This window comes from Canis lupus, chromosome 2, assembly GCF_011100685.1.
Source record: "Canis lupus familiaris isolate Mischka breed German Shepherd chromosome 2, alternate assembly UU_Cfam_GSD_1.0, whole genome shotgun sequence".
In the NCBI taxonomy this organism is placed as follows: domain Eukaryota; kingdom Metazoa; phylum Chordata; class Mammalia; order Carnivora; family Canidae; genus Canis; species Canis lupus.
In genome coordinates this window covers 17,085,202-17,106,514 of record NC_049223.1, presented here as the reverse complement: position 1 = coordinate 17,106,514, position 21,313 = coordinate 17,085,202, and the positions used below count along the sequence as shown (strand labels likewise).

The 21,313-nt window shown below is 39.1% G+C and overlaps 1 long non-coding RNA gene across 5 annotated transcripts; it reads right to left on the bottom strand.

The window, feature by feature from the left end:
* Nucleotides 1–5,992: 5,992 nt before the first annotated feature.
* On the bottom strand, nt 5,993–9,371 carry LOC119875760. Of its 5 annotated transcripts, none has more exons than XR_005355238.1 (4): nt 9,048–9,367; nt 8,343–8,491; nt 7,648–7,862; nt 5,993–6,488 (listed from the first exon to the last, which is right to left on the bottom strand). It is a non-coding gene; the product is annotated as an uncharacterized LOC119875760 (long non-coding RNA). The 5 variants fall into 5 exon arrangements; XR_005355237.1 differs by lacking the exon at nt 5,993–6,488 and adding an exon at nt 6,785–7,072 and having other exon boundaries at nt 7,615–7,862; nt 9,048–9,368; XR_005355239.1 differs by lacking the exon at nt 5,993–6,488 and adding an exon at nt 6,788–7,018.
* Nucleotides 9,372–21,313: the final 11,942 nt, after the last annotated feature.

The following is a 21,313-nucleotide window of genomic DNA, read 5'->3' as shown; positions in this document are numbered from 1 at the left end:
TTTTTTCTATCTGGCTATCATTCATAAAAACAAAATTCAAGGTTCTATTTACTTTATTTTAAAAAATATATTTTTTTATTTATTCATGAGAGACACTGAGACAGAGAGGCAGAGACGTAGGCAGAGAGAGAAGCAGACTTTGTGCAGGGAGCCTGACGTGGGACTGGATCCTAGGACTCCAGGATAATGCCCTGAGCTGAAGGCAGACGCTCAACCGCTGAGCCACCCAGGCGTCCTCTATTTACTTTCATTAATTCAGCTAATAGGAGCTTTTGGGGGAATGAGAAGGGTACTTAGTGAGAAAAAGAAAGATAACGGTTGTGCTTATGTGTCCCGGAGAAGTAATTCTCTTGCTCCTACTACTCCATATACTAGAGTTACTATAGTATTCTTTTCTCATGTTTTAAAGACTACTATTCAGCAATTTAGGGGTTTTAAGGATTTATAACCTCCAGTCAAAATAGTATTTCATCTATCAATTGTCATTTCCATATTGGCACTAGCTCCTAGTTTCATTCACAAAACTAGGGTTGTCAGGGCCTTAATGAGGCAATCCTTCTGCCTCCATCACCCCACTGGTTAGGCCAAACATATGCCTACCCATTCAGTTCTGAAACCACCTGCAGAGAGGAAGTTAAATGAAGAAAATAAAGCATCACACTGTCACCATCTTTAGATAAGCTCTAATTTTACCCAAAGGAGAAAACTTTAACCACGATAACAAAGCTGGCAATGACCATGATTAAATGATGCCTGTCATTCTGTCCTACCCCTGGGAGCTGCTCTCCACCCACTCCCAGGTGATGGATGTGTTTCTCTTGGTACACTGGGTTTAGATTGGCAAAGGAAGCAGATAGTTAAATTCATCAATCACCAGAGTGGGCAAAGCAGTATTTGATCTGCTCTGGAGAAAGGATGGGGACCTGAACAAAACTCATTGACAGCACAAAACCAAGGTCATCTCCCAGTACCACGAATACATCAAAGCAGGCTCATTTAGTCTCAAAGTGTGAGTCACAAATACTAAGCCTGGAAGAGATCTTAGAGAACCTGAAACCAATCCATTGACACACAAATCAGAGAATTCCCTCCCTCCACAACAATAAAACAAAACCAGACTCCATGACTCAGCATTTGTTATCCATACTCTTGAAATTTGTTATCTATTAGATGTCAATGTTCTGAATTCCAAAGCTATATCCAGTTACTGATTCCACATGGTATATACTTCCTGACCAGTAAATCTACATGAAAAAAAAAAGTTTAAATGTGAACAAATTTGCTGCTTATATCAACATGAAAAAAAAACAAACAGAATCCAACTTATCTCTGTCAACCCCCTCTTTTTTTTCTTTTCCAAATTGCTTTTAATGCCTGAAATTTGAAAACCAACAGCTACTTCTACAGGCTTTTCAAGGCCCTGAAAACAATGACGTACTAGTAAATCTCTTATTAGTATCCTATAGATTCACAAGCTCAAGAAAACTCAAGATGACAGGTTTCATGAATATTTTCTTTCAAGAACTTTATAGTTAACCATCCCATGAAAAATAAATCTCCTTATTATGATATCCTGCTAAAGAGATAGACCCAAAAGTGTGTCCCTTTGTACAAGTATTTACTTCTTAACAGTGCCACAAAGGAACAATAGGCATACAAAACCAAATACTATATTTCCAAATATCTGAAAAGAAAAAAAAAAGAATCATACCACCGCCTATTTTGTTCTCCTCATTACCTGTCACTCTTTTTAGGGATAAATGGCCTGATGATTTTCTTACAATAGTTCCACAGCTTAAAGCAGCAAAAACACATTTAAAATTTTTTTAAAAAAGCAAAAAAGTTATGATTTCAAAACAGAAATGAGAAATTCACTTTTGTTATTTGAATGTGTGCTGCATGGAAAATCATTATGATCCTTCCACTTGCAAATGTTTCGGACCCTTCGGTAAATATGTGTTTTCTAATTAAACAGTAACTCTCTGTTTAAAATAAAAATTGGTATGATAGGTCCATGTCCATTTTCAAAAAGTGTATTTTTCAATGACATCCAAGATAGGTCAGCATTTTCCCACTACTGCAAAAAACAGCAATGTGTATCCTCGACGCAGGTATTACAACACATAAATACACTGTTGCCCTGGCTCTCCCTCTGGTTCCATCTGCTCTCTTGCTGTGCAACAGCTATAGCATAAAAAAGCCTATTCTCACACGCTTTTGATATTACACTATTTAATCACATACAGCTGTGGCTTACAAGACTGCTACAAAACACAATTTTAATGTAGTACTCGAAGCCAATTGTGGATAAACATCAACCATTTACTCCGAATAAGAAGTCCAACACTAAAAAGATTTTCTTTTAAAGAAAGACTGGTTTTCTTAGAATTTGGCATGGACGTAATTGTGACTGAGCCCTCTCTCTGCCAAAAAGACTGATAATGTCAAAAAGGATTGTGTAAAATCATATTAGTGCAATAATGACGCTTTCCAGAATTCCTGGAGCCAGAAAGACCTGAAATGAACTTACATCCTACTTCTCTTCTTTTGTCTCCCTCCCTGCAAATCAGCCCCTACCTCCAACCCTCTAATAGATTTAATTACTTCAGAGAAATAATTTTGATTTATAATTCTATTGTTCTTTTCCCAAACTGAGAGAAAGCGAAAGGAAGCTGTTAGGAAGATACTGTTAGAAACAAATTGACATGAGGTTTCTTTTGAATTAAGAATGATTCTGGAGAGAAAGACAACAACAACATGAACTTTTTACATAGCTCCTCCTTTTAGCTAGGCACTAAACTTAGTACTGTGAAAACAATGGCTGCATTATAGAAAAGACAATTCCAAAGATAATTTAATATGGGGGGGAGGTAAAGAAACAGGACAACTAGAAAGGGAGAGTGGCCCCTTGTTACTATTTTTCTCTTATTCAAAACCAATTAAAATTGTGTACATTCTCAAATGAGACAAACAAGATTTATCATAGTTTCATGCTCTCATATTACCCCCTGAAGCGAAAGACATATTTGGAGTTGTACCTCAAGGTTCTATTGCTGGACAATTTTTAGAAAACCAGTTTTGTATGTTTCAGCCTTTCAAAGGAAAACAGAACTTGGGAGTTTTCAAGGCTGTTTTAAAACTGGCAAGTTACCAACTCTGGCTATCAATGCAAATCTGAGGCAGGAAGTACTAAGGAAATCCTAAACTCTTTCCCTCCCTCTGCAGGATTTTTCTACATTTTCATGTGCAAGAAGCATGTTAAGGGGTTGTCCTGTTTTGCTTTTGAAGGATCTGTACATTCACATCTTTGAGAATATCCCTTGCCCCATAGGAGCCTCTCTCTTCCTTTCCCTACTCCTTAGTCCTTCGTGTTTCAAGTGTTTGCTCTCTCTATGGCACAATCAATCGGGCTCTAGCTAGACTTTGAGAGATGAGCAGCTGTCCAGGCTGCAGATGGTTGGAAACTCAGCCTGAAGTCAGTGTGCAGTTGATGAGTTACTCCCTATACCTGACCCCAACTCCAACTTCACACCAGGTTCTGAATACGATCTGAGTAGCAGCAGCCAGAAAAACTCTGTTGGGTCCCACAGATCTTTCTGCAAGATCTTCAGGGGAAGCAGATGGTCCAAGGCGGGAAAGCAGTAGGCTGATGGAAAAGCAGCATGAGTAGAAACCATGCCCTGGATCGGTAGAAACATCGTGACCCGGTCAGGGTAAGGAAATGGAAGGAAGGACTAGCTTGCTGTGTGCGTTTGGATGCATTTTAAAGTTTTGGGGAGATGATAAAGTTTTCCAGATACCACACATGAGGGAAATATCTTTCTCAGCAACAAAGTATCAATTCACCAGGCTGTGACCATGTTTTACTCTTTTTAGCCTTCCTAGTTATGATTAAGTTGCCTTTCCAAGAAACCCTCCACAAAATAACTCAGATTGCGATTCACCCTGGGTCTCACAATGCAATAGCAACAGGTTGCTTGCTTTGAATGGGCTATAACAAAATTGCTGAGAAATATTAGGTTGTGACTCAATCAAACGTGATTATGGATATTATCATTAAGCTAATGAGCTATTTTTTGGTCCCCTTTCTCTAAAGTTTGCTGATTATCCTGGTGGCCTTCAAAGAGCAAATTCGTTTTGATGAAGATTTTTTTTTTTAAATCTGGCTATGGCTCTTATGTAAGTATTAAAGCATGTCATCAAGATTGCTTCTTTTCTGCTCAATCACAGTGTTTCTTTTTTAAATTGCTTCTTTTAATAGGGGGGAAAAATGGCCAAAAGAAAATTGACAAATGACAGCTTTTAATGCAAGGTCTTGGAAAACATGCATCCTAGAACAATACCGCTACAAGATAGCTATCAGCTAGTCATTGGGTTTTCATTTTACTTCTATGTACATTTATCTAATATAATAATTTAAGCATTTGGAAAATTATTCAAAGGGAGAGAAGCATAAGTAACTTATTTCTAATTTCTTTTTCTTTTTAAGCAACAAAGGTAGTGAATTAGTTCTAATGTGATGAGAAAATAAGAGGAGCAGAGAAAGCAGGGAAGGGCCCCAAGTTTTTCTAAAACTTTAATTGCATTTGAGGAAAGGGAAACCTTTCCATTTATTTAGACACCCTACTCTCATTTTGTTTTATCATAAGAAAAGAGCAGCTGTATCTAACACACACATTTAAGTAGAAAGAAAACGTTCAGTATTTTGTACTGTCTGAATAAATGCAATGATACACCTTGAGTTCTTTAAGAACCCCATAAGATTCTTCACCCCAAACTAATGTCAGTAAATGGCTTTTGTTGATTAGTTAAGAACACCTGGTTTACAGGACAGCTTAAGTTATGATGTCACCAGAATATGACTTTTATAGTCAACCACAGAACTCTATTTTTATCAACCATAAGTATTCTTTATGTATCAGTATCATTTTAAATAGCTCTGATTTTTAAAATAGATTATAACTATAAGCCAAGGCTAGGACTGTAGATTTTGTGAATTCCACCAAGGCTTGCTTACCAAATAAACATGAGCAGCATGTATTCCCCTCAGAATTATTATAGGTAATATTTTAAGATAAAAATATAAAAGGAGCAAAAAGACAACACTGAAACAACCCAGTTGTTTTCATGTTATACTGGGTCATGATAGTACTTTCTTACATAGTATTCATGCTGCCAGAAAGTCCCCACATTTTAAAGTATGATTGATCCTTATTCTCATTCCCTGTGTGCCCAAGTTTCAAAGCAGGGCACGTTTTCACATCTTCAGCTTCCAGGAATGTTATTAATGTCTATCATTTCAGAGCCACCGAAACAGTATTCGACAACTTCACAGCTCTGTCGAAAGTTTGCAACATAATCAATATGAACTACCATGATAGCCAAAGTAGCTGATCCTATATTCCCCATCACCCTGATCTGATTGCCCGAATATCAGTTTAGGTCACCTAATGGATCTACCTTCTTTAAAAATGTTCCAGAAGTTGATGGCTTTGACTAGCTTGAAAGTAACAAGATCCAGATGCTGCCTGTCTACACACTAAACTACACAGGACCCCAAAACAGATTTTTTTAAATTCCCTCTATGTTTTTCAGGCTCTCCTCTTTTCCCTCACCACTGCACTTTCTTTACCTCAATCCCTCTCTCTCTCCCTCTCCCAGTCTCTCTCTTCACACACACACACACACACACACACACACACACACACACACTTCCCATCAGTGTAGCTCATCCAACATCCTGTCCTTAATATAATGTGCAAGACATTATTTCCTGCTAGCAATAAGTTAAAAGAAATCTCAGGCAGGAAAGCAATTATTCCATTCATTTTTATCTAAAGTTTCCTTTCTGAATATGCTTCACAGTCAAAAAAAGAACCAAAAAGAAAGCATGAATTTTGAAACATTTGGAAAAATTTAGCCAAATGAGTAAAAGGGATGGAATGTCCGATATTTTTCATGGAACCCTTGGGTTTGTTGTTTTTATTTCTTGGGGGGGGGGATGAGGAATGACTATAAATTTCCTCTTTTAGACTAGCCCTTGCTTTGCCATTTCCTTGAGGAAGGCAGACAGCATTCTCCACCCAATCCCCCAAAGAGTTAAAACACACTGCACTGCACGGGAGCAGGAGGGCTGGTCTACTAAAGCAGCAGCCCCACAAACTAAATGCTCACAAGGGCAAAAAGCAATGTGAGGAGACCTTGCAGGGGCAGGGCGAGTCATGGAGCGATTGAAAAAGAAAGAAAAAAAAGCAACAATTTTTAATAGAATTCGGAAAGTCTGCTGCCTCGTCTGGTTTACAAATAGGCATTGTTGGAGGAGACAGAATAAATAAGAGCTAACTACAGCATGAATTACCGAACACTAATCCCATCAACGAGTCCCGGTGGCAGCACAGATCACTCAGGCACGCCTTGGTCACTCTCCGCATATTTATTTATTAAGAAGACAGTGGAGTCTGGCTAATGCGATACAAAATTAATATCACCTGTAAAGAAACATAACCCATACATTCAAAGCGATAACTCTACCGACACCCTCCCCCCCAACTCATCAAGTCCAATTTAACTGACAAATTGGAGCAGTGATTTCACACCTGAGAGCCTTTCAGGTCTGAACTGCAGGATCAAGTTCATGGTTGGCACTGCCCACTGCTTAGTTACGTGGGCTTTCCACTGGCCCCGTAATGGTCATTTGTGCACACACATAAAGACTAAAGTATTAAAAAAATTTTTTTAATTTTTTTAAATTTATTTATGATAGTCACACACAGAGAGAGAAGCAGAGACATAGGCAGAGGGAGAAGCAGGCTCCATGCACCGGGAGCCCGACGTGGGATTCGATCCCAGGTCTCCAGGATCACGCCCTGGGCCAAAGGCAGGCGCCAAACCACTGCGCCACCCAGGGATCCCAAGACTAAAGTATTTAACCAATTCGTGTCCAATTATCATCAGTTATATTTCATCCCGTTTCAAGACCCACAGGCCTCCTGATGGCAGCCAGCACAGAAAAACAGAGCTTCGAAAAGTAAAGAACATCTATTGTAAAGCTCCAAACTTCAGTCTCTAGAGTCTTGATCACCCTCCATATAAAATAAAATATGTAAGGCAAATACACAAAAACAAAAGCACACCCAAACAAACTCTACGGGACGTCAGTTAGTCGTACTATACCTTCCCACACCTTCTTTCATTCTATACTCTGTGATTGAAAGTCTGAGTTGCCCCCACCCTGGTGCATCTTATCCAGTGAGAAAAACCCTTTCAGAGCCACAAAGAACAGCTCACCAGAAAAGCCTCTGAAATCGTTGTTGTTCCTGATAATCACTGTCACAATCTCCTTTCTAACAACCCTGTCCATCTGCAAAGCACTTTACTACGGATATCAGGAACATCTTTATGTTGCCAAATAACAACAAAGGAACACGAGCGAAACTATTATCTCTGCTAGAAGAGAAAAACCACAGTCCCAGGGCTTGCTTTCTTCTCATATTCTCCTCTGCCTCAGTAACTCCATTGCTATGTTACTAATTTCAAAGAAGCAGGAAGAGGTGATGGGAAAGGGGAGGTAAATAATAATCCACATGCCTGTTTCCCATCCCAAGTGCAGGATACACACTGCTTGCCAGACTGTGGGTCGAGCCATACCTTGGTTTAGAGACAGTGAGGATAGTAGTAAGTGTACTGGGGGTACATTTGTGGCTGATCCAGGCGTTTACCCATGTAGCTGGAATCTTTATCTCCGAGGCAGGGAACTCGATGACACGGTATGGTGCCCCAGGCCGAGCGTCCTCTTAAACCACTATTCCTGATGGTCCCGATGACTGATGAGGCTTCAGAGATCCTTCGTCTTCCACCACTCACTAGTTCCAACACGGCAGGAATTTAAAAAAGAAACACCAAAAAAGAAAGAAAGAAAGAAAGAAAGAAAGAAAGAAAGAAAGAAAGAAAGAAAGAAAGAAAGAAAGAAAAAAGGAAAGGTATTGGTAGAACAACACACGCACACACACACACACACACACACACAGCCTTCCCAGATCCTGCCTTCCTTCCCCCAGCTGCCAGGGTCCACTTGGGATGAGGCACTTTGTTCTCTACCCAGGCTGTCTGTAGTGATGTCAATTGCCAGCGTTTGTAAAGAGGGAGAGAAGAAAAAAATCAAAGTCTTTTTAGCACAACTCTGAATCCTTGCAGATCAGCTTCCTGTCTCCTGTTTGTCTCTTTCCCCACCTTAAAGAAAAAGGGAAAAAAAGAAAGAAGAAAGAAAGAAAGAAAGAAAACAAAAAAAATGAAAAAGAAAAAAAAAGAAAGAGAAAGGGGAAAAGAAAAGAAAACAAAACAACCTTGCACAGCCTGGTTGCTGCTGTCTCCCTTCCAGAGTGACATGGTGTTCGGGCTCCTCCTGTCCTTTCATTCACTTCCTCTCCTTCCAGCTGGTGGGTGGAACCTCTCCAGGGAGCAGGGTATGCAGTCCAGAAAGCTGCAGTATTTCCTCCAAGAAAAAAAAAAAAAAAAGCCTGCTTCAACCCCTGCTGCAAGCAAAGTCCTGATTCCCTCTGCTGGCTATCTCGAACAGCAAAGCAATTTTTGCAGCAAAGCTGCTGCCGCTGGAACTGAACCCAGGGAACTCAAATTCGGGCGGTGGATTATTTCTTATCCTTCCCTCCATCTACCCCACACAAGAGCTGCCTTTTTTTTCTTGCCAAGTGGCAAGGTAAGCCACACTGCTAAAGCAAACACAGAAGACCACGGGAGGGAAGAGAGGACGAAGGGAGGAAGGAAGAGAAAGACAAAAATAAAAGCAGACGGACGACCCGTGCTGGTTAAAATGGAACAAGTGTGTCCCAGATGCTTTCAGAACCTGTTAACATACGAAAGCCAGATGAATCCGAGACCCGGTCCAGAAACTAACCTTTTACTTCTCGGAGGACACGGAGGATGCTAAGCATTGAAGAAATTTGAGAGTCTATGCCAGGACTACTATTAGCAAGCCCTGCATCGTCAGATCACAAGGACCCACTTGCCATAGCCGAAATGATCATTCTTACCCTTACTTCCGTTTTGTAAGCATCAAAGGAGGTATCCCATTAGGTTTACAGGCGTCTTCATAAATAAAAGCTCTGGTTCTCTCACTGTCTATCTATGATGATTTTGATTCAGGGATGCTTTAATCACTTTCCCGATGTCATCACAAAAAAAAGCACAATTACCTGACAGAGTTTTTCCCCACCAATAATAAGTAATATTCTGACATGTCTGTCAGCTGTTACATTATAATACAAATGGTTTCAGCGAAAATATATTTCCTTTAAGGGTCCCTTTTCAAGGCAGTCAAGGCTAAAATTAGACATGCCAGCTGTGTTTTGCTGTGAGCGCTCACGCATGCCCAAAGCGTGGCCAGACCAACATTGAGCGCCTCTCCACTTCGTCAAACCAGCTCTGTTCTCCCCAGCCTAGAGCTGCCTTTTCAGATAAGAGGTTCCTGGTACAAATCCAGCTTCCTAGTGAGGAAGAACAGAGAATTCCAGCCCGGTGCACAATATGGTATCCAGCCACAAACAAGCCCTGCCGCCCGTGAGGTCACTGGCTTTCACTCAGGGGTCTGGTTATTAGAAGCTGTGTGAGTGCATGGATATTCCTTGGAAAAAGTTAAGGATGGTGGATAAATAGCTTTATGTTTGACAAGAATAACAACCAGAAAGAAGGAAGGAGAGAGGGTGGGAAGGTAGGAGTTAGAAGCCCTGATATCACTGTCATTAAGAGAATTAAATCAATTCCACCAACATTGAAATATGTTCTTCTGGGCCTTATTCGTCCCATCCAGAAAGTGGAAATGCTGCCAACTTATGTGGCTGAAGGTGGTAAACGGAATCAGATACTAAATCAAAACTACATTGATTTAAAAATCATTCAGTGGCATCTCAATGCTCAGACAATAAAGTCTTGGCTTCTTGGAATAGTTTTCAAGACCCTTGAAAACCCAACTTTATTCTCCAGCCTCAGACAGTAAACTCTGGCCCTCGTAGTCTATATCTGAGTCACAGTGAACTGCTTTTAAAGTGGAATGTGCGGAGGATCCCTGGGTGGCTCAGCGGTTTGGCGCCTGCCTTCAGCCCAGGGCCTGAATCTGGAGTTCCGGGATCGAGTCTCACGCCGGGCTCCCTGCATGGAGCCTGCTTCTCCCTCTGCCTGTGTCTCTCTGCCCCTCTCTCTCTGTCTCTATAAATAAAATCTTTAAAAAAATAATAAACTGGAATGTGCCCTCTCAGGGACTTCTGTCATCTGCTCTGCCCCAAATGGTCTTGCATCCCCATTCAGCCCATCCTTCAGCTCTCAACACGGATATCACCCCTCGGAATAGCTTTCCCTAAAGCCTCCCTTCCCTGCTGCACCTTATATTTGCCCTAAAAGGATGCTTATCCTGGGCAACTGTCTGTTAATTGCATGTTTGTTTCTTCTAGGATGCCGGAAAAGCATCAGGAAAAGCAGAAAAGTAGGAGTCCCCATCATTCTCATTCACGTTCCTATTTCCACAAACTGTCATGGAATCTGACACAAAATGGTGCTCTGCAAGTGTTTGAAGAGTAAGATACCTTAAACCCGATAAAAATTCTAAGTCAATTCGTATCCTCTCTCAGTACATTTCAGTACACTTCTGGATGCAGGGGATAGAGTGGTAACACGGATCAGAACAATGTCCATCCCTCATAGAATATATATTCTAGTGAGGGAGATAAGCAAAGAAGTAAGCAAGTAAACAGGCATTATCAATCAGGTAATATGTAGTACTGTTCATAAATATAAAGCTAAGTAAACAGAAAGAGTCACAGGAATTCCACTTTAAATAAGATAGTCAGGAAATGCTCACCAAGAAAGAGCTCTGAGGTTAAAGGAAGAGTGGGAACCACACCCTGGGTGTTGTGTACTATGAGAGCACTTCTTGTGAGAGCCAAGGCCTTCGTTCCAATCCTGCCTTTGCCAGATCACTCTGCCTCCTTTCTCATCCATCCAGTGTCACTACACACTTCATACGGTTATCATGAAAATTCACCACAACAAACATGCAAAGCATTTATAACGCCTTGGAACATACTGGATCTGCCCAATAAATGTCAGCTTGTCTCTGGGGGAAGATCATCCCAGGCAGAAAGAACAGGAAGAACAGAAGGCCTGGCAGCAAGAACACTTCTTTTGAAATGTGTGAGAAATGGCATAGGGACTGAAATGGAGCAAGTAAGAAGTAAAGACTATCAAACAAGACTAGAGAGGTTCCCTAGACCAGATCATATAAGCCTTGATGAGGAAAGCTAAATTGCTGACAGGTAATAGTATAGCCTGGACTCTACCCAAATATTTTGATTATAGATCTAGCCATCTTCAACTATGGAATGCTGTTCTCCTAAATGACTTATTAAGGCTCCTCCAAATACTAAGACTTTTAAGGTCAGGATCCTCAATTTTGCCATGATGAGCAAAGGCTATCAATATTCTTTTACTAATAACTGGCCTAGCTACTCCTTGGAAGGAAAAGATTAGTGTCTTATTTACAAATGAAAGGCCAAATAAATAACTCCTTCACCCACGCTATAGCTCACTTATATGTAAAGTTCCCGGCATGTGTTGATGCTTTCTGCAATTTCTACACAAATTGCCACTTTACAAAATGGTATTGGATTATTGCTATATTCTTGGCATCAACTGTCATTAGTCTAAGCACATTCATCGAACACTTAAAGCTTTTCTTAAATAATGCAAAGACAGTTTACCACTTGTGAGAATCGCAGAACCCGTGTTTTATTTATTTATTTAGTATTATTTATTTGTTTGTTTGTTTATTATTTATTTTCCTTCAGAGATACCAGTAGCCATCACAACTGAGGAGGCAAGATACTCATGTCGGAAATGGTTTTTATATCATGTCTACTCTGTTGGAGCCATAGTGCTTTCCATTTAAATGATCAAGTTAAGGTAGGAGGTAACTAATTTAAAACACTCTCTAAATCAGAAGCCAGCTGTGTCCCATTTGCCAAGTAACAAACAAATTTTGTACAAATCCAAGAGCAACAAACTCATCAAAGGGCATGGACTCTTACAGATTCACGGGATTCATGGCACAGACTGGAGAGGCACTGATTTAAGACAAGTTCTTGGTTTCTAGGATAGAGACAACATCTCAGACATACCATCCATAAATAGAGAAGTGACGGTACCGAAACGAGGTTCAGTTGGGTAGAGACAGAGATTCTCTTCTGGTTTGCTCTTGATCTATCCAGTCAAAGAATAACTGGGTCCTCTCTCTGGCTGATTTATTTTTTAAATGACAAAGACTTAGTCAAAAGCAAAAGGAAAGAACAATAGAGAGAGAGGCATCATCATCATCATCATCATCACCATCATCATCACCATCATCATCATATGCTATCTTTGAAAGCAAGTATACTATTCTTACATTCATGATCATGAATAAATTAAAACAAACAAAACTGCCACTCGGTATTTGTTGCCCTCTTTATTCAAATTTGTGAAATCTCTTCAACACAGCAGTTACCAAACAGATATTAAAGGTAAATGTTGTTGTTGTTGTTGTTGTTGTTGTTTTTAGAAGACAAGATGGTAGATCACAAACTCCAACAGTAAAGTAGTAGTCTTTTGTCCTACTGGACATACCCATGGTTTAGGAACATACCCGAGACAAACTAGGAGAAAGAGACCACTAGTGATTCAAGCATTTGTGGTCCAAATTTAAACTATAATTAAATGTAAAATTTTAATGTAGATAAAAACAATGAAAATTGGCCTTGCTTCTGAGCAAAATTATAATGGACTATATTTTAAGACAGTCAACCAAATGGAGAAGAATAATTTAAAACAATGAACATTATTAACTTCAACGAAGTTTTACTGAGCATCTTGTATGTGCCTAAATAACTAAGAATAGCAATATAAAAACCATCACCCTTGTCCTCAAGTAGACTTAACATCTCAATATCTATTAAACATGAGTCATTCATAAATGACCTAAATGCCTTTCCTCTTATCTAAATACTAAATTTTAATAATTGTTATTAAATAACTTTAAGTTGACCCAATTTTTTAAATACATATTTTATTATAAATTTAAACAATGATATACTTGAAAACTTATGTTTATTTTGTTTTATTATCTTTTTAAAAATACTTATTTATTCTCTTGTTTTTTATATACTTAATACTGTGGTAGTCACATATGTTTCTCCTTTACCACTAGGATTACCAAGAGTCACATTTCTCCTCTTCATTGAAATTAGGCATGACAATGTGACTTGCTATGGCCAATAAAAATATGAAGCAAAAGTGATGCATGTAGAAGCTTTTAACTGTTGCTGTTTGATTCACTGGTCCACTCTTCCCTGATGGAAGCATGTGCTTAGATGGAGGAGGCATATTGGAAGGCTTAGAATAGCTGCTTCAAATAGTCACCTGAACCAGCCACTGACTTGTCACGAGCAAGAAATAAACTTTTGTTGTAATTATGCTAATGAGATTTAGTGACTTACCACAGCATCACTTAGCCTACCCTGACTAATATGATATTACTTGTAGTGTGATTTTATGCTTATTGATTTCTTTCTTTGAGAGTCTCTCCCACTAATATCCAAGCTAAAAGGGCAAGGAATTTATCTATCATCTTCACTGTTAAATCTCCAGCACCCAGAACAATCCTTGGGATTTAATAGACATTTAATAAATATTTGTTAGATAAATGAGTAAAATATTAATTTAAAATCATCTAATTTATCTATCAGTGGTTAAAATGCAATACTTCATGAAATAGAAGGGAAATGAGGCTTATACTTAAAATGGAAAAAATGTTTAAGTCTTCTAGGAGGAAAATTGCTATGAGTGGAACTACTAAATGTTCAGAGACAGGGAAGGTTTTTCTGTACTGATCATATAGATGGCCTTTCATATACTAGATGCTGTACTAGAATTTCAGAAATGTTTCCCCAGTTAGAACTTAACAAGTTACTGGAAAATGGGTATGATTCTCCCTACTTTTTAGTTGAGCAAATTAAGAAGGAAAGGGTTTAGCTATCCAAACCAAATTAATACAGTTGTAACGTGGTAGGGGAATATTCCTAAGTCACATCTGCATAAAGCCCAAACCCAGATTTTTTTCTCAGCATCACTTGATGGAGATCTTAAATGTTTTATTCCAAAACTAGATTAAGATAATCTTTGTGTTTACAACAGAAAACTCACAGTATACATAAAAGTCCTAAATAAGTCAGTGTGTTTTCATAGAAACAGATGGTACTGAACAGAGAAAAAACTGGAAAGAAAGAACATGGCCTTCTATCAAATAGTATAAACACTATTTGGACCACAGATGTGATGGTTAATTGTATGTGTCAACTTGGCTAGGCTATAGTGCCCAGTCATTTGGTCAAATACCAGTCTAGATGTTGCTGTGAGGTATTTTTCGATGTGGTTTACATTTACATGAGTAGACTCTGAGTAAAGCACCTTATTCTTCACAATGGGACTGAACTTCATCCAAAAACGTAAAGGCTTTAAGAATGAAGACTGAGATCCTTTTAGAAGGAAGAAATTCTGTCTCCAGACTGCCTTTGGCTTCTAGATTCAACGTCAGCTCTTCCTGAGTCTTCAGCCTGACAACCTGACCTGAAGTTTGGGGATCCACTCCCACCCCCCAGAATCACATGAGCCAATTCCTTTAAGATTCTCTTTGCATACAAACACATCTTACAGGTTATGTTTTTCTGGAAAACCCAGACAAATACACTAGGTTAATAAAATGAAATAAATGACAGCAATGAAGGTCAGTGATATAGGCACTCTTACACATTCCTAGTAAATATCTATAATGGTTCTAATAGAGCTTAACAAAATGTATAGCCTTAAAACTTTTCATCCTTGTCAGTCCCAGTAATTTCGGTTCTAGGAATCCAAACAGATCATCACTAGACATTTAGGAATAGGTAATTGGAGAACTCTGAGTATCCAACTCTAGTTTGGTTAAGTAAATCACAGTACAGAGTATGATTCAACCATTAAAATGATACTTAAGAAATACTTTAACATATGGGAAATGCTTAAGTCAAATAGCTAATGAAAAAATCAGAATACAGGGACACCTGAGTGGCTCAGCAGTTGAGCGCCTGTCTTTGACTCAGGGGGTGATCCTGTGGTCCTGGGATCAAGTCCCACATAGGGCTTCCTGCATGGAGCCTGCTTCTCCCTCTGCCTATGTCTCTCTCTCTATCTCTCATGAATAAATACATAAAATATTTTTTAAAAAAGAAAAAATCAGAATACAACCTTGTATATACAGTAGGTTTCCAACTATGAACTAACAACACATAGACAAGACAATAGAACAACTACATCGAAGTAACAATAGTGGAAATGTTTCCTCTATGATAGTGTTATTGGTGATTTTACTTTTTTTCCTTATCCCTCCAGAAATCCCAGCATTTTTCAAATTTGTCTTAAAATGAGCATATATTTCATTATTTATTTTTTTTTATTTATTTATGATAGTCACACAGAAAGAGAGAGAGAGAGAGAGAGAGGCAGAGGGAGAAGCAGGCTCCATGCACCGGGAGCCCGATGCGGGACTCAATCCCGGATATCCAGGATCGCGCCCTGGGCCAAAGGCAGGCGCCAAACCACTGCGCCACCCAGGGATCCCTATTTCATTATTTAAAATGAATATTATTTTTAAAGAATTCTCTTAGGTAAGTATATTCTTAAGATTTTTGTTGTTGTTGTTGTTGTTAGCTGACAGGACATTTTAAAACACCCAGATATGACATTAAAATAAATTGTGTGTGCACTTGAAATAGCCATTTCCTTCTTACCTGAATCAAACATCACTTTAAGAAAAGTTTACCTTTCTTTAAAGACTGGGAGGATAAATTCTATAATTTAACAATGACAAAACTCTGATTTAAGGCCTATAACCAAATATCCTCATTTAAAGAAAGAAAAACAGCTACCAACGGCAAAGGACATATCTTTGTAGACACTACAGTAAACCTACATAAGTATCTAAAACATTAATTTTTTAAATATCCACTAATTCTGCCTTTGCATTTCTTTCTTTTTTTTTTTTTTTGCATTTCTTTCTCATAAGTTTATTTGTAAACATCAGTTTGCTTACAATATGCTGTAGAAACAGGGAATTTCTTTCTTTCTTTCTTTCTTTCTTTCTTTCTTTCTTTCTTTCTTTCTTTCTTTCTTTTCTTTCTTTCTTTCTTTCTTTCTTTCTTTCTTTCTTTCTTTCTTTCCTTCTTTCTTTCTTTCTTTCTTTTTGGGGGGGTGGCTATCACTGTCTCCTTGTATATTTCCGTGCAAAGAATTCCACTATTTGCAGACCACTGAGCCAACTTTGTCTTCATGTAGCTGGCAGATTCTTGTGGCCTTCTTACCAACACACCTTCCGCCATGACTTTTGCCAGCAGTGAACCAGAGCTTTAGAAAACACCAACTAACAGCCTCAAAGTCAGGACAGATGAGTAGCTGCTTTGTCACATGAGAAACACATTTTCCTAAAAGGAATATCATTACTTTGTATTCACTATTCAGCTTCCAGCTGCCAAAAGCTAAGCAAGGTAGGTCAATATGACCACATTTGATTGGCTGGGCTGAGCCTTCTCTCTAGAAACATCTGCAGAAGTCCAGGCTAAAAGTTCACTACTAATTAGAATCACTATGCTGTACACCTAAAACTAACATAATATTGTATGTCAACTATATTTCAATTAAAAAATTTTAAAAAAGAAATTAAAAAAGAAGAATTACTGGATAAAATACAAGATATCCAGTTAAACTTGAATTTCAGACAAACGATGAATACATTTTTTAAAAAGATTTTTATTTATTTATTTATTTATTTATTTATTTATTTATTTATTTATTCATGAGAGACACAGACAGAGAGAGAGAGGCAGAGACACAGGCAGAGGGAGAAGCAGGCTCCATGCAGGGAGCCCGATGTGAGACTTGATCCCGGGTCTCCAGGATCACACCCTGGGCCGAAGGCAGGTGCCAAACCGCTGAGCCACCCAGGGATCCCGATTAATACATTTTTAATACAAATTATGTCCCGCCCAAATATTGCACATGGCACTTCTCATGAAATATCTGGGCCATACTTTTAAAAAGCACTCAATGCTTATCTGAGACTTAAATGTACCTGGGTGTTACATACTTTTTATTTCCTAAAGCTAACAAACTTAATCCTAATTGATGCACTTAGAAGGTCTACAGGTCTTTTAGAGGATATAAGAATTGGTAGAAAGTTCAAACTTAATGACAACGGAAATGCTTAATATATTCAATCCTCTTTACACTCAAACCACGTAAACCAAAAATGTCCCCATTTTAAGTCTCTTAAGAAGAATCCATACACTGATCTCTGGGTTTTTTTTTTTTTTTATGATTGTAAACTTGTGTTTTTTTTTTTTTCCTTTTACACGAGGAAACATTTAAATTTTTTCTTAAGTTGTTATTCAACGCAATAAAGTACCTATCAAAAATGACAGATGCCTAGATCCTATCCCTGATATCAGAAAGTTGCAACCTAGAGAACCAGACAAAAGCACAAAATAATAGAGAAAAGGAGACCAAGGCAGTTCTCCTGTGTCCATGATCAGTGTGTACTGCGATCAAGAATAAGTGTCTAGCAACTGTATAGTAATTTGTCAGCAGAAGTTTATGTCTCTTGTCTCCAAGAAATAAAAGTTTGGACTTGTATTTTGAAAGTCTACACTTCATTTTTTTCTAGTAATTTCTATCGCACATTACAGAGATATCAGCTGAGGTCAATTAGAAATAAACAAAAACCTGTCTTTCATGACAGTTTGAAAAGTGCTGATCTAGAAAATATTCAATTGTCTTATTTCCTTTCATTTCCATTTGCACATTTCTAGTGGTGGAGAAGTTGCATCGGTGTGTTTTCTGATTGAGATACAAGGAATAATGAAACTCATATGAACTACAAAGGAAAAATGCAATTCTCTCAAATTTACTTTTGTCTTCCTAACTCACTTTTTAAAAATCTATCCCTTACCCTCTAACCTATGTCACCTTCCTGACCCCAAGGACAATATTTAAGAGTACCAAACCCAAAGCCAGGAGATGTGAGACTTGTTGCTTGGGACCCTGGATAGAATGATTCCCCAGCCAAAGCCTCTTGTGTAAAATGCAGGTTGTAATGAGGTCATCTAAGGTCGTTTCCTAACTCCAATAGTCCATGATGCCGGGATGTGCTTGTTAAACTCCGATGACACCGCATCATTTTAGCTCCAGGGATACACTGGCTGGCCCCTGGGGTGGATGGCGAGCTTCAGGCCAATAGCACAAGCTTGACACGCTTCAGCCAGGGGCTTTATGTGACGCCCAGCCATTCCCAACAGCTGTAGGCTGGGAGGCCCCAAGTCCAAAAATAGCCCCACAAATTATGATTTCCCTTCTAGAGATGACATCTCTGTGAATGGCACTAAATCAAGGCCAAGCAGTTAGCCTGACACTCTAGCCAATGCCTCGAAAACAGCTCAATCCCTGGAAGTCTAGGTGTACCATCCATCCCACCCAGGGCTTTCAGTATTTGAATGTTGATGCTCATTCTGCAGTCAGGAAACATAATTATTCGTTTTTCTTTAAGGAAGTTTATGACCGAAGGTAATGGGGGGAACATAAATGTACTGACTGTTTACTGACACTCATAAATGCTATGAACACAGACATATAATTGTCTCCTGAAGATCTGCTCTTGTAGTGTAGAATCTTCATTTTTAGCAATTTAACTACTGAAAGTTTACCCACCTTGAGGAGAATTATTTAGTGGAAAATAAAACTTAGCGCCTATTTCATTCCCTGCTCCAACAACTTTCATCCTTTCAGAAAACTGGCTTTCCCATAAAATTTGCAGAAGGTAGCTTGTTATATAGGGCTAGTAAAACTAAGAGGTAATTAGTACAAACCAAACCTCTAAATAATAATGTCAAGTTTTAACATTTGCAGAGTTCTGGATCAACATTAACTAATAACTCCTCTCTCTGTTTTCCTCTGTGAGAAAAAAACTTTGTTATTCACAAATTATCAAGGTAGAAAACAAAACAAAGAAATTGGTTCTGGCTAATTAGAAAAAAAAAGAAGAAAGAGGAAGAAGAAGAAGAAGAAGAAGAAGAAGAAAGAACAGAAGAAGAAAGAAGAAGAAGAGGAGGAGAGAGAAAGAAGAAAGAAGAAGAAAGAGAGAAGAAGAAAGAGAAGAAAAGAAAGAAGAGAAGACAAGAAGAAAGAAAGAAGAGAAGAAGAAAGGAAGAAAGAAAAAAAAAGGTAAGCAGCTCAGGTCAGAATTCAGCAAGTGCAAGCAAATGTTTACACCTGTTCAGAGTAAGAACTAATGGTCACTTATGACTAGGATGGACCATTAGGTCACACTGAGCTCATTTTTAGGAGACCGTCCAGGAAGGCTTGGCATTGCAGAATGGGAGAAACCAGTGTGAAATCCTAGACTTTTGGATTACTGCTCTCCTACCTTAACTGCTGCAATGACAGGTACATATGTGTGTGCAGGGGAGGAGGGACAGAGACGCTGCAAGTAACTCAGTGTGTACATGGCCTGCCTGTAGCTCTCCCCCAACCCCCCAATGGGCAGCTTTGCTAAATTTGTCAGTTAACCTTGCCTTACCCCTTCCAGGAGTGGCCGTACTGTCAGGGTCCCCAGGATGTCACCTCTTGGCTAGCAAAGAGAGTTAAAAGTGAACCACCCCAACAAAGGAAAAAAATAACAATGCTGAATAAGACCCCTTACCAGCTCATCTCTTTTCCTTCCTCTCCAAATTCAGTAGGAAAGAGAATTGAGAGCTTGTCAGGATTAGCTGCATGGCATTAAACAGTCCCTCCCAGGGAAGGCACAGAGAAGAGACTCCCTGGTACCTTGCTTTGGGGAGTGGCCCATAGGAACCCAGTGTCAGCAAGTCTCCAAAAAAGCAGCATCTGGAAAAGGAGACATCTCGCCCAGAGATGCCTCTTTCTTCCTCCCCTCCCAGACCTTAGGCTGAAAACATTGAGTTCTCTTGGTCTATAAAGGAGGACATATTATTAAAAGGGCCATAGGGAAGCCCGTCTATTTCTCAATGTCCTAGAATGCCATCCAACCATCTGGGGTCAGATGCCCATTCTTCATCTCTCTCTGACTAGGGGGTGGGAGGCTCATGCCAATGCTTGGGTTCATTCTGATTTTAAGATTAAGACAGAGTTTTCTCTCCCCTCCTGAGAGAAAGGTACACAGGTGTCCAGAGAGAGGGAAACAGTCAGGGACCACTGTGCTAATGTGGACCTGTGGATCTGGTGGTTTTGACAATGGGAAACCAAAGGTGGTTCTGAAATGGGATCTGGTGTCCAGATCCAGCTTACTTATTTTTGCTGAAAACTTTAAAAATTAGTTTCCTGGTAAAGAAACAATGTTGTGTCAAGGTCCCTGGAAAAATCAAACAGTGTTATTCTGTAAGGTCTTAACGGGAGGATCTATCCATTTTGACCAGGGATAAATGTATTCGATTCAATATGTTTGGTTTGGGAAATCTCTTTTTGTCAAACCCAGGATAACCAATTGTCCATTATACCATGTCCTTGCTAAGAGAAGCTGATGTAGAAATATTTAACCACCCCATCCATAAACATTTCTTTCCTCCCAGAGCAGAAAAAGGCTGATCTTCTCAAGGCCTAATGTTATTTATTTTCCAGTGAAGGGATATGATTTTTATGCCAGGTACAGTTTTCCTTTAGCATTTTTAAGTGTCTGCTTTTTAAGTGACTCCTAGAACTGAGATCCTGACCACTTGCCCTTGTTAAATATCTGGTGATCCTTTTACCCAACAGATGGGAAGGGCCTCCTGATATGCCCCTGGCCTAATTTCAATTTGAGTAATTGCATTCTGTCGACTTGAAATTTCCCCACCAGTTTAATCTGCCTGGAATATGGTGCCTCCTTCTCGGTCCTGAACTGCCTGGCGTGCCGATGGAGGCTGGGGAACACCTGGTGCATTCCACCCCAGAAGTGGATACATTTTAGTGGCAGGTGCAAAGGTTTTCTTCAGCTGAATACAAATTCTAACATAGGAATGAGCCTCTTGGATGCTTTTTATTTTTATTTTTCTCAATGAACATAACTTTCGCAGAACCAAAAATATAAAAGCATCCAAAGCATCAATATGAATGGAAAAGAAAATACATGTTCACTAAAACCAATCTATTGTGTGATCATTTTGCATTCCGTGAATCTTACAATGCTTCTAGATTT